Genomic DNA, 13660 nt, shown 5'->3' with positions numbered 1-13660 from the left:
AAAACATCTGCCCCTGTATATTTATTTTCAGTAATAATACCCTTCCCTTTTATCTGAGTGAATCAATTCTGTGTGGCATGGGAGCCCTTTCCTGATGAGGACCGCTACCCCGCTTCTTTTCCCTCCTGATGAGGAGTAATAACAATCTCCCACCCACTGTTGTTTCAGTTTTTCGTGTTCAATATCAGTTAGCTTAATTTCTTGGATGCATGCGATGTCTGCTTTGTGATGTTTAAGCTGGGCCAATATTTTAGACCTTTTGATGGGGGATGTGATGCCAGAGACATTCCAGGAAACAATTCTGATTAACTGGTTAGCATGTGGCATCACCATTCTCTATTGCATATTTGTATAGAATCCATTCTGATCGGTTCCCCCAGGAGCCCAGCCCCACTCCCAGGAGACAGCGACCCACGCTTCCTTTCTGGTCATCTCCCATGATCTCAACGGTCCTACCCGCCACCAGGACACCCCTACTATATTGCTTGAACTTTCCCCCATCCCCTCCCCCCTTTTATCCCCTCCTCTAATGCCAACTATGTGTGCCGCCATAAAGCGTCACCTGGGTCACTCGTGTGCTGGGATCCCCCCTCCTCTCCCAGTCAAATCCTATTTACAGCAATCTAATCCATATCTTACCCACAAAATCAGTCATTCAGCACTCACTCTCTACTTCTCAATGTCCAACAGTCCGCACTTTTTCTCAGAAGTGATCCAACCTTCTCAGCTCATCTTGTCTTCCCTCATGTGGGTGGTGTCTGGTCACTTAATTCTTTGTTCAGGAAGTCTATTGCCAGCTTTTCTGATGAGAAGACAGTCCATTTCCCATGCATTTGTATTTTTAAAACTGCTGGGTAGGACAGAGCAAAACGAATCTTCTTTTCTGCTAGTGTTGAACATATAGGGTGGAATCTCCTTCTTTTCTCCTGTATCCCTGCTGAATAATCTGGAAAAATCAGGATTGCATTTCCTTCAAATTTCAGGGTGTCTCTTTTTAATTTGTATCCATGCATGATCTTCTCTTTGTGTATGAAGTTGTGTATTTTAATTATCACAACTCGTGGCTTCTTGCCTTCTTGGAATCTCCCGAGCCTGTGTTCCCTTTCGATTCAGAGGCCCCCTCTGCTGTCTGAGAGTGCAAAATCCTTTTGAAGCCAATTTTCCAGCATGGGCCCCAGCATTTTGTCAGACACAGACTCAGGTATGCCTACCAGCCTCAAATTGGAGCGGCGGGCCCTATTTTCTAAGTCCTCCAGTTTCTCAGCCTGCACATTGATCTTTGCTTCCAGCTCTTCTATCTTTGGCGCTGTTGGGAATTGGGGGGTCCCGAGCCCCCCAAGAAGGCTAGAGTGACCTCAATCTGACTCCATCTCTAAATAACACTAGTACTGGGGTAATCAGGGGGTTGTGAAGTTCTAAGAGAAATTGCCACTGAGAGAGACGTTAGGTCTCAAATACCGGCATTAGTCCGCCTCTCAGCACTGGCAAGGAATAGATACCAGCCTTATGACAAACTGGATTTAGGCTACAGGTTATATAATGCAGCGAATGATAGCCTGATGTAGCAAAAGCATTTGTACTTACAGCCTTTCATCATTAAGTGAAGCCCACAAACCATCATTTAGAATGAAGAGTTTATTTGCATATCAGACTTTAATCAGGTACATTCATCAGACAAATTCTGGATTCAGCTGACCGGAGCTCTGCTGCTTTCGAGGCGTTGAAGAAAAGTTCTCTCAAGGGCTTGCATGCATCCTGCTTTTATACAATTTGGTCACTATACAAGTCTATGGCAGGACACTTTTTTATAATATTTCACAATTTCTGAGATCATACTTTCGCATTCCGCCAGATGCTTCCGTTCTTGTAAACAACTTGTTCCTTATCTGTTCTAGCTATTGCAAATTATTGTGCAACTTCCTCTTTTGTCAACATGTTTTCTCCTCTGCCAGAACATCTTATTCTTAGCATATCAGTTTCACTTCCCCTTTTTTTTATCATCTTATGATCTCAGTTTCAGCTTATAGAAAGACAAACTCCATTTTTATAAGTGCTACATTCAATTTGTATCTGATTTTGTTAAGACTCATCTATAAGGCCATTAGTAGGTTATCACACTATTCCAGTGGATAGATCTTAAACTAGAACGCATATTAACTTGCAGGAAAAGCAAGTCCTTGCTCAGCCAGTCATAGATTTTTAAACCTAGCTGGTATTTTTACAGCCTGAGTCCTAAAATCTGGCCTTCCACCCTTCCGGTGGGCATCCAGTGAGGGCCTCTTGCTGTAGTATAATTATACATTCCCCACTTGTCACCCCCTCTGGAGAGGGGTGACACAAAGCTCGTCAAACTTGTCATCATCCATTCCAGAAGGTGGTAAGCTATCAAACGAGAGGGGGAGTTTTGGTCTTACAAATTGTTAGAAGGTATGGTGCAAGATAGGAAACTTCATTCTCAGGTGTTATATTATTTGGGCATACGGAATTCCCTTTATGTTACCCAACCCCTTGGGCCTTAATCTTGATGTTACCTCTCTTGAGACTTACTCAAACCTGTAGTGAGAAATGTTTATGAATGGGACAAATCCATGAGTTGTCTACAAAATCTCATGAAGTATCGGTAGCAATTTCAGGTGGATCATACTAATAAACACTTTCAGGTCTTTCTATGACTTCTATTGTATCTGTAGCATAGTGCATGGGGAGATAATCTAATGTATCTATCTCAGTAGTCCTCGGAAGGAATAGTGGTTTTGATTAAGCATTGTTATGGTGGCTCAACAAATATATGGTTAGCACTCAGGCTGCAGACTGTTTTAGGGTTGTCGGTATTCAGAATCCTTAAACAGATCGGAATTCCTGGACCTTACTAGTACTCATCATTAGCATCCAATCATGAGCACTAAAAAGTGGATAGCAAGTATGAGGTTGCCTCATACAGCAAAAAGGGTCAATCCTAGGAAAATTTATATTTAACAAAGGTCATGCATGGATCTTGACATATGCATAATGACCTGAAAGTATGGGAAGCATTTTACATATCCGTTACCCCACTTGGAGCTTAGTCAAACCTACAGAAAGACATGCAACTTAAGTAAGCCTACACCAAAGTTAAACAATTGCATAACAGGTTGATACTAACAGAGTTTACATCTACATTATGATATCATAGCCAGTATTAGGGTTTGATGTTACCCTTGTATCTGAGCAATGTCAACTTCAATCCAAATTACATAAACAGAAATAACGGGAAAACTGTTAGAAAAGCAATTAGAACAATAAAGGAAATAATAGGAAAATAAAAATAAAACCTTTTCAATATCTAGACAGGATTACTACTAAACTGAAAATAAAACAAAATATGAATCTATAATGTCCATAAACAGCAACAGTAATTCTCAAACTAAGTATCAGTTCTGAATTCTCTTTCATCGATCATGGTTGAGGCGGTGGAAGCGTTGAAGAATCTGGACGGAATTCTGGAAGATCTAACAGGGCTGGATTTTCAGGCTGGCCTGCTGAAGGAAGTGGCCAGACTTGAGATGGTTAGGCTGGTAACATCTGGTTCTGCGGCTGAGTAAACCCGTATATCTTTCACATGGACCCAAAACTTGTGATCCAGTAGTTTGCAAGGTGTAAAGATTATTGCCACAATCTTGGGGGATCTAACATCATTTGGGCCTGGATAGATCTTGAAGACATACTTGTGGTGTACAAACTTGGATCTTTCCATGTCTTTATTCTAGCATGCACAATCATAATTTGTCCATCAAGAGTCAGAGTTTGGCAAAGGAATAAGCAAAATGACTGTATGCCTGTATGATACATTGCTATATCTTGGTGGGCATAATCAGCGTAAACTGAATAAGCAAAAATATATATAGATGTCAAGAGACATGAAAGACAATGTAAACATGGAGAAAACAGTGCTAATTAAGTGCAAAACAAAAGCGAAACCATAAGGGTTCAATAATGAAAAGCCAATTTACATAAATAGCAACAGTATATATGAATTATATCTCCTGATTGGTAGGGATCAGAGCTTCAACCGCAACCCTCTTAATACTAGGAATTGGGATCTATATAATATATCCCCACTTCTGGCTTGCATAATGTGCGAGACAGATTGGTAATTTTTACGAAGACATGATCAAATAACAATGGTTAAGTATATGGAACAAAAGATAAGAGTAAAAATTAAAATTTAGAGATGATGTCGATTGTTCAAGTTATTGAGATATGGAGGGTTAGGATTATGGTGCACAAAAATAGTCAATGCATTGAAATCGATCGCCAATAGGTATGGAATCTTCACCTGCGATGACTAACATTCACCAAGGGTTGAGCCCTCAGCTGCAGAAGGCCAGCAGGACATACGAGTTAGATGATTCAGAAAGAAGGGTAGAGGCCAAAGCTTCTTGCAACTCCAGTAAGTGGAGAGCCTGTCTCTTTCGCTCATGGACCAATTGATGCATCTGTTGAAACTCATGCTCAATAATGTCTCGTTTCTCACACCGGGTAATGTTGGGGTCTGTGCATCTTGTCCTTCAATCTAGTAATTCTTTGCTGCAATATAGCCTTCAGATCAGATACATTATCGGGTAGCTCTTCTTTGCTAGCAGTCGTCTCCTCGTGAGGGACGTCGACGGAATTCCTGTATCCATCTGGGGAAAGGCAAAACTTAAACAGACCAGTAATGCAATTTAATGTGGTTAATTTATTGGAAGAAGTCATAATGGTAGCGGGAGTCATGAAGAACCATTGCGTAAATATAAGATGTAGAAAACGAGACTATTTCAGACAAGGGGTTAGGAGGCAGGTCGTGGGTATAAATGGGGGCCAGGAAGGAGGATATGAGGGAAAATCGGAAGGAGGAAAATAAATAAATTATGTAAGAGGAGAGCATCAGAGAAGAGGGCAGGGAAGAAAATAAAAAGGTGCAAGAGTCGGTAGAGCATCAGAGAAGAGGGCCGTGAGGTGTATCCCAAGTATGGTGCGTCCCAAAATAAAAAAGCATTGAAAATGAAAAATTAAAAAAGAAAAAAAAACCACCCTGAGGGGTGTAAGATAAAAATAGGATAAAAAGAAATAAAAATAAAACAAAATATTATACATCTGAATTGCAGCAAGGCATATTCAGATGGCAATGCAAGAAAAAGGTTCCTTGAAAAAGATAATTTGAAGAAAAAAAACTTTCAAAAGTGCAGCCACCCTTGATTGACCTTCACATAGAGTTTAAGTAACCCTTTTCAATCAATCAAAGAAGTAGGAAGAAGCATATCACTTCAAGACAAAACATCGCGTGGCAAGAGTTAGTTGAAGCAAGGTAAAAAGTGCAATAGTTGGCATTCCAGAGGTCATTGTGATAACCTGTTTTAAAATACAAAGGAATTAAAAAGTGGAGTGCATAATTTTTATTATTTATGTCTGAAAGCTTCAACCAATTCTCCATTCAAGAATATTAGAAATTCTATGATCAGCGCAAAATGCTTCCCCCAAATGGCCAGTTCAAGGGAATATTTCTCGCATTTATTCCATAGAACGGATAATGGTTATTAAATATTGCTTCTTTCTTAGACAAGGAAATAATGAAAAGCTTTCAGATATCACACATACCATAAAGAGATTTCAAAAATAAAGGCTTTATATTCATGACAAAAACTAAAGAAGTGAATGTCACATCAATTTAAACATTTTAACATTGAGCAATACATAGCATTTATTTAAAAGGGATCCCGTATAAAGTAAAATGGCATAAATAAGTCAGTAAAGGTATATATATACAAAACACAAAAGGAATATCCAATGGGGATCGCCCATCCCTGCAGACGACAAGAACTCCCCAGGGAAGGTATGCATAAAAGCAAATAATTACTTGCTGACTTAGTTAGGTCATTTGTATGGTACCATAATTATACAAATGCAATGAAACCAAGAGAAATATAAAATAAAAACATGTTACCTGCAATAGAAACAGAAACATCACACCAACACATATACAGAGAAATGGTTTCTGGATACTAAATGAGGAGCTGAGTACTATGAGTAACTGTGAACTACAAAATCAGATCGGGTTCGGAATACGCCTAGTCATTATGGACGGGTGGGGGTGGGCGATTTTGATTTCTGGGCCAATGTTGAACTGGCAGAAGACATTTAGATGCATAATGTCCAATTTGACGGCAACGGAAACATGCCACACTAGCACGGCGATAGGGACTAGATTGGGAATCCTGGTTTCCAGCTTTAAGGCCTCTGCGATTGTCAGCATACCTGAATTGGGGGTTATGTTTTTCATAATCTGGCAAATCAGGGTAAACACGAGGGCAAGTAGTAGGTGAACTGGAACTAAGGATAACAGGATACCTAGTGCCATGAGGAGAGGAAAGCAAATATAGGGTGGACGGGGTGCTAGAACTAGAAGGTGTGGAGGGGCTGATCTTAGAGGACATCTTAGCCTTCAAATCAGCAATCTGCAACATTGTGAGATTCCTGTGCAAAACCTGGTCCCCGGCGGACCTCTCTTTGCCTATTCTCAATTAGTTGCCTACAATAGTGAAGGATATGTTCCCGAACCTGTGCCATTCCATGTGTTGTAAACCTATCGTCTTATCTAGGTTCTTCCTGACCTTAGAGGGTAGGTCTGTTTAAGTAAGTAATAGAATACAGGGAGAGCATTGTCTAGTCAAATCTTTCCTCAATCTCATCATGAAACAACTGCTGCATCCTAATTAGGTAAGCTTCAATCAGTTCTGACCCCACCTCCCATCGTTGTGAAGTGATGACGGAGAAATCTTTCTGGCAGGGAAGGAAGTACGTATCTCTTGAAACAATTTTCTTTAATCACTGTCAAGGGGGCACTATCATACTGATTCTCAGTCACAAGTTCAGCATAGCCTGCTTGTGTGAACAAATCAGTGATGCTAGCATGGGCGGTCCTGCCCAATATGGCCTTCATATTTCCTACTGAAAGAGCTGTCTCTAGAGTGGCCTGTTGTAGTTTTAGTAGCCACTTGTTCCCTCCTTTAGTAATATTCGGGAGTCGCAGAACAAGGCCATTCAGCTCAGTTGCAGACAGGGGAGTAGTAATATACTCTGTATGAGGAAGACCAGCTGACATTCTATTCAGCAGGGGGAAAAGATTTGCAGCTCGGGAAAAGTTTAGCACCCTCTCCCCAGGAGGGGGTGGTGTGAGGGTGATCATATTGATTAAAATATCCAATGGTGGAATTTCAGCAATGATCTAGAACGTAGGTAGATAACTGTGGGCTAGAGCAAATATACATGAAACCCAGGCCTAGAACCAGTGGTTTGAAGCCATAAGTTAGGACGGGACAAAATAAGTATCAGTGATAGTTGTATAGTTGTATAATAGTGAAAATAAATTATATAATAATTTTTTTCAGAGGCCGCTATAGAACCCGATTTTGAACACAGTCCTAGGACCAAGGTTTCAGAGAATACAGTAGAATTATGAAAAGAGCTAGGGGCGGTACGCCAATAGTTTACAAGAGCATGCGATACTCACGTGTCTTCTATTATACTCAAATTCTGTGTAGGAGGTCTAAAATATAAATGATCAGTCGGCATAAAGATCTACATACTAGTCGACATACAGAGGAGAGGTATAGAGAATTCATATTAAGATAAAGGTAAAGATAAGAATATACGCTAGTGTGTATGCAACTATGTATAAATACTGCCTTCCAGGGTAAGCCTCTGGTCAAGAGCCAAATAAGCGCCTCATCAACCACTCTAGTCAAGAGCCCCCTAAACGCTCATCAACCACCAGGAGCCAAAATACACGCATCCCCGGTGCCAGGAGCCACAATACACGCTCACTGGTAGAGCCCTAAATCAGGGAGTGCACCCATCAAGGGATTCAAGTACCCGTGAAAAAGGTACAGTGAATCCGGAAGGCAGGTAACCCAATGAGTTTTCACGTGCTAGGAGCCTTAAACGCATCAAAAAACGCATCAACTGTGACAAGAACCCTAAACGCTTCAACCAGCTCCCACTGGGTTTTCAATTAATCAAACTATAAATTTACGACCTCTGATTAGACTAGCTAGTAGGAAACGTACAGAGGCGTCCCTCAGGAGTACCGGGTGCTACAGGTTCTAGCCTAATTGGTAAAGAGGCAAGTGTTATAGACTGGGGGGGGCCGGGCACACCCTGAAAACTGGGTGGTATTAATGGCCCAATCCCTAACAATTTAGGTACCGTCATCCATCCAAGGGACAAAAATTTTGCCCCGTAGAGGGGTGTAAGCCCTTCCCCTTACCTTTTCGCCGGGCATCGGTACGTAAGCCAATGATTCTAGCGTAAACACAAATAGGAATGAGAGTAAGGGTATAGTATGTATCAGGGAAGAGTCCCTAAAATATACTTCAGAAAAGGAAAAGAGGGGTGGGTGTGGATCATTAAAAGGAGTTTAGCCTGTACAGGAAAAAAACTTTGGGCACCTTATAGGCGGCGGCCGATCCAGAAGACTTTAAGGATCCAGCCACGAAATAAAAATAAAGTGTACATATTATATGGTAAAAACTGGGCCTACCTAATTTGTAATGTAAGGCAGAAAACAAACTGTGAAGTTATGTTGGGAGCTGTGTATGGAAACAAAATATAGACATTAAACAAGGACATGAAACTACTACATACTATAATAAGAGGAACAGGGGAGAACCATATATGTAACGGGAACACCGATTTCAACAAAAGGCAAGAAAATTGTATATTAACAAAGACATTATAACATGTGTAGTCCGGAGCTATACCCCTAGAATAAATGGAATAAAGGCAAATACATATTAAATGCTTTTGGGGCGGGTATCGGATAGGTTGGAAGTAGCATCTAAACAGGAAAATATAAGAGAAGCATATATTATAATAATTCTCAAACAGGATGCCAGAATCATGGTGGCAAATATGACAGGTTAATTACCCATAAATATGACAATTAATACCATACACTCCGAAAAGGAACATAGTAATAAAATAACCCTAATGCGATGGCAGGAAGCTTTTGTGGTTAAAACAGGTGAAAGGGGAAAAAAAAACAAATTAAACATGTGATTCTTACACCAAGAACTTCCAATGATACGGCATAAACATACATACTAATCATGACTGAAATGATATGTCTAAATGAGGACAAACAGAACAGCTGCAGCATTAGAAGGAAGAGAAGGTGGGGTTGGGTTATAAAGAACCAACAGGAAATAACTGAAGAAGTGAAGCAACGCTGTATTCTCATGGTACGCAGCCATCATCTTCTCAACCGAAAGGTAAAACATATTTTATATGCATCTCTGTTAAGGTAAAAGCAAAGAAATGCTGCTATATAGTACCTAATACTTCTACTATCATATAAGTTATACAAGGGGTTATCTAGCTCTTAATGAAACAATACACCATTGTAATTTCATATCTAAGTTCATAATGCTGTCGAGTAAAAACAGAAAACTTGTTATAAAGACTTACACAATTTAAAAGTGATTGTTATTCTCAGGACGTGGAAATTATTCATTAAGAAACATTATAACATAACTCATTACTGCAAGTGTTTAAAATAAGCCAGTCCAGGCTGTATGCACTCGGAGGACGAAAACCACAATGCAAGCGAGGAAGCGCAGTATTTCCTGCAGATAACGTCATAATATAGTCAGGCTCACCGATGATTAAAAAGTATTAAAAAGCATCCTGAAAAAAACTAACACGATAGTAGGGTGCTGGGGCGGTAACTTATATTTCTTTCATTAAAACAGAGCACAAGAAACCAGAACTATATGAGTATCGGAAATGCAAAGTATATGAGAATCTTATCTAGAGAGTGAATAAGATCCCCCACATATCTAGCGCAGTATAACACAAACAGTAAAAATGTCCATATATAGTACAAGCAATAGAAGCTGATGGGCGGGGACAGCATAACCCCTAGCTTATAACGGGAGCAAGATATAATCTATATAGCGTCTAAACAGCAAACTGTAAAGGTATGTTTCCTAATTATGTCACAATAATACCCATTTCAAACTACAAATTCAGGAAAACCTCAGCATTATATATGAAATTATACACCGCTTGGGAGAAAGAAACATCGGCTGGCATTGTCAACAACAGGAAACCTTAATATAAAAGTGAATTCAGAACCGATTACACAAGCTAGAAATGACCAAAAGCAAATTTCAAATAGGAAAATAAATGACAAACCTTAAGCATTATTAATTAAAAGTATGAAATTGTCCCAAAACAATTGTAAATTGAAAAGGTGTGATAAAAGCTTCTAGGACAAGTACAAATGCAAAATTACAACTGTAAAAGGAGAAGAGAAAGCATTAATCAGACCGGAAGATGGCCGTATAGTTTGACAGCCAGCCATAAGTTATAGTATAAAGCACTGATAATACATGAAGGAGAAGAGCATGCTTCTGAAGTCCAGATAGCTTGGAGAATAAATCACAGAGCCGGGGCACAGGAGAATGCTGTATAATTGACAAGAAACCTTTTGCAAGGAGAAAGTATAGGAGACGGGGTCTATGCAGCTAAAGCGGCTACGGGGAAAACCACGCACTTATAAATTGAGAAGGCAAAGATACAACAGAAATTATCTGTGGTTTCCTGTAGTTTCCGGTGGTTAGAGAATTATTCAAAGTCAGATCAAGACTAGCAATCATTTGGAAAAAAACACATAAGTTAATGTTTTGTCCGTTTCCAGCTGTACGGCTGAAATGCTTTTACAGCTCTGAATATGGTTCCTTTATAAGGCTGTGTTATAACAACAGTTTTAGTTAGTAATAAAAACTTGCATGTTCCTGTTTGACAGAAAGGCTGTTTCAAAGCAGGTTAGAAAAGCAAATTAAAACGTGTCATTCTTTCATCAGAAGCCTCAAGTTTACAGTATATACATATTGAATCAAGCAGTCAAAATACAATGCTTAATGATTACGAACAGAACAGGCTCAGCATTTGAGAGAAGGGGGGGGGTGAAAAGTTACCGTTCTATCCATAGGCAGAAAACACATTTCTGTGCCGTTTCAGCATGGCTAGTACAGGAAGTCAGCACAGTCTGAGGAAACATTGTGGTTAAGAGACTGTTTTCTGGAAAGTACAGCTTTTACTGTAGGGAGTTTGAGAAGAACCAGAACATATTTCATAGGAAAAGGAAAATAAAAACCAGGAGGGAAGTGTGCTTCCTGTGCTTAATTTGAGTGTACTGCTTACTGCAAGCATTGGACATTACGGCTACTGAAAATAGAAACTATACAGCACATAAAACTGTAAGTTTAATTTTCATATTAAAACTTTCTGCTGTTATAATGAATCAGGATAGGATTTATCAGATCAAACGTATTGCAGTTCTTAGGAACTATTGTGTAAGGAACCAGGAGTTAATGTTTGAGAAAGTATGACAATTCTAACTACGTTGCTATTGTACTAGCTCAGATAGACCGCCGTAATCATTATGTGTTCATATGAAAGCTGAGACTGTCAATTCTACACTTAATACGACAGCTCCTTTAAGGCAAAAATTTTAATGTCTTCTACTGTGTCTTTAAAATAACGGCAATCTAAATTTCATTACTACCAGCATATCGCTTGATTCTGTTAAGTAAGGGTTAATTTTTAGTTTCCGGACTAAGGCTTCCTAGACGATTACAACTGAATGTATGTGCTAAGAAGTATTTTTTTTTGGCATCCTCTTGAGCCTCCCTCTGTTATAGAGGCAGAACAATCAACTTAGCACAATTTAAAACCCATTTTTAGAAGGAAAATGCTTTAAAAGAACAGACACTATAGCATTATAGAATTCTGTACCTTATTCAAAGGGTTAGAAAGCAAAGGTCTAGGGATGAACGGAAACTGTGACATAATCCTAAAGATATAAGCGAGGAAGTAGAGAGAAAGAGAGGCATTTGAGACAGCCGCATTTCTCTTAAGAGAGGTCTGGCCACCATCAAAATCTAAAAAGGAATTCATTACACAGTTGCAACTTATACAGGAGCAATTAAAAGGACAAGCCCTAGATAGCGCAAACAGTACAGCAAGGGGGGGGGGGGGCACAGAAATATGGGATAGCAGCCAAGCACACAAAACAGATCACAAATTGTGTAAATTCAGGTGACACAGAAACACAGGAATACAAGGAGAAAAATAATAAAGTGTGGAATTAGAAAAGGTGTCTTATCTAACAGCATTGACCCAGAAGGGGGGGGGGGGTCACATGAACCACAACGGAGCTTCAACACCCGATTTAAACAAACAGCAGCCGTTGGGACGCACTCGCGTGGCCCAGCCGGTATGCGTCAATCACTCAGCAACCGTGCAGTTACACACACCATGCAAATCAAAAAGGGATAGCAAATAGAAGAACAGTATAGGGACCAGTAATAATTAATAGACCATATCACAAAAGGGACAGAGCAACAGAAAAATATGACAGAAGAGAGAGTGGGCATCCGTTCTGGACGCAACTTAGAAGCTGCGGTTAGAAGAGCAAACCACAGGAAAGAGTGAGACATAGAAAGAGAAAGCAGAATGCTTTAAAGATAGAGAAAAAGTGACAGATCAATTAGAGACATGAGACACCAGAGAAAAACTTCTGGATCGCGGTTAGCCTACTATCAACAGAATATCACAGAACAAAAATCTGTCTCTGAGTTTAAACGAAACCGGGCAACAGAATAGATTGCCGAATAAAACATCTTAATTCTGAAAGTCTCAGAAACAGTTTTTAGGAAGCAAAATAAACCCTGGAAGTACAACTAAGGTGGTTACGGGGAACAGAGACAGAATACAGACCGGGACTTCTGAAGTGGGGATTTATAATATCATGAAAGTTTCAGACGGGAGTTTCCAATGCAGACGGGCATAGAAAAAGTGTGGTTTATCAAGCCTAAAGCTGTATACAGGAAGGAAGGGGGGGGTTCTGTGGGCTGTCAGTTTTGAAGAGTAGTTTAGAAAACACACAGAATGATTTTAGGATTTCAGGGAACTGCAGTGAATAGGAGCGCAGACAAAAGTAGGAAACAGGTAGGGATGGAGGGAAACATGACAGGGATCAACTTCAACATACACCGAATAGCCTAAAAGAACAATCGTTAGACAGACTCACAAAAGGACAAGAACAGAAAAACAAATGTGCCAGCTCAGGCAGAAGGAGAAAGCGATAAGAGAACAGAGGAAGAAGGCAGAAAAACAGAGGAGTACCAGAGGGGGTTAGAAAAGGAGCGGACTGAATACCAGTTCCCAGTACCCCTCAAATGGGCACTTTTCACCAGGGATATACCAGTCCAGTGAAATTAAAGCAGAAGAATAGGGTTAGTAGACATTCATAAGATACATAACGGTAACTACACAAAATAGGCAAGTGAAAGCAGAAGTGAAAAGGTGGGGGCTGTCAAGTTTGAGTGATCGGTTTTGAAGAGTGGTTATAAGAACAGAGAAAGCAGAATGATTTTAAGGAAAAGATACTGTATAGACAGGCTTCAGTCTAAATGCGCAGTGTTACCCAGAAACACACCTAGCCTAGAGTGGCTCAATCACAGAAAAGGGTGAAATCAGAGAGTGAGGAAGCAGAAAGGTTTGATGAGGGACAGAAGAAAGTGACGAGGAAAATCTAGAGCACCGTGACGGGCACAGGGGGGGGAAAGAAAGAAGG

The 13660-nt window shown here is 40.0% G+C and overlaps 1 protein-coding gene across 2 annotated transcripts in view; it reads left to right on the top strand.

Annotated features, from left to right (window-relative positions):
- The window catches only part of LOC115470569 (SH3 domain-binding glutamic acid-rich-like protein), a 309125-nt gene that overhangs the window by 258828 nt on the left and 36637 nt on the right, over positions 1-13660 (top strand). The window lies entirely within an intron of this gene.

This window comes from Microcaecilia unicolor, chromosome 5, assembly GCF_901765095.1.
Source record: "Microcaecilia unicolor chromosome 5, aMicUni1.1, whole genome shotgun sequence".
NCBI lineage: Eukaryota > Metazoa > Chordata > Amphibia > Gymnophiona > Siphonopidae > Microcaecilia > Microcaecilia unicolor.
Note: the sequence above shows the minus strand (reverse complement) of the source record. Positions and strands in the feature narration are given on the sequence as shown.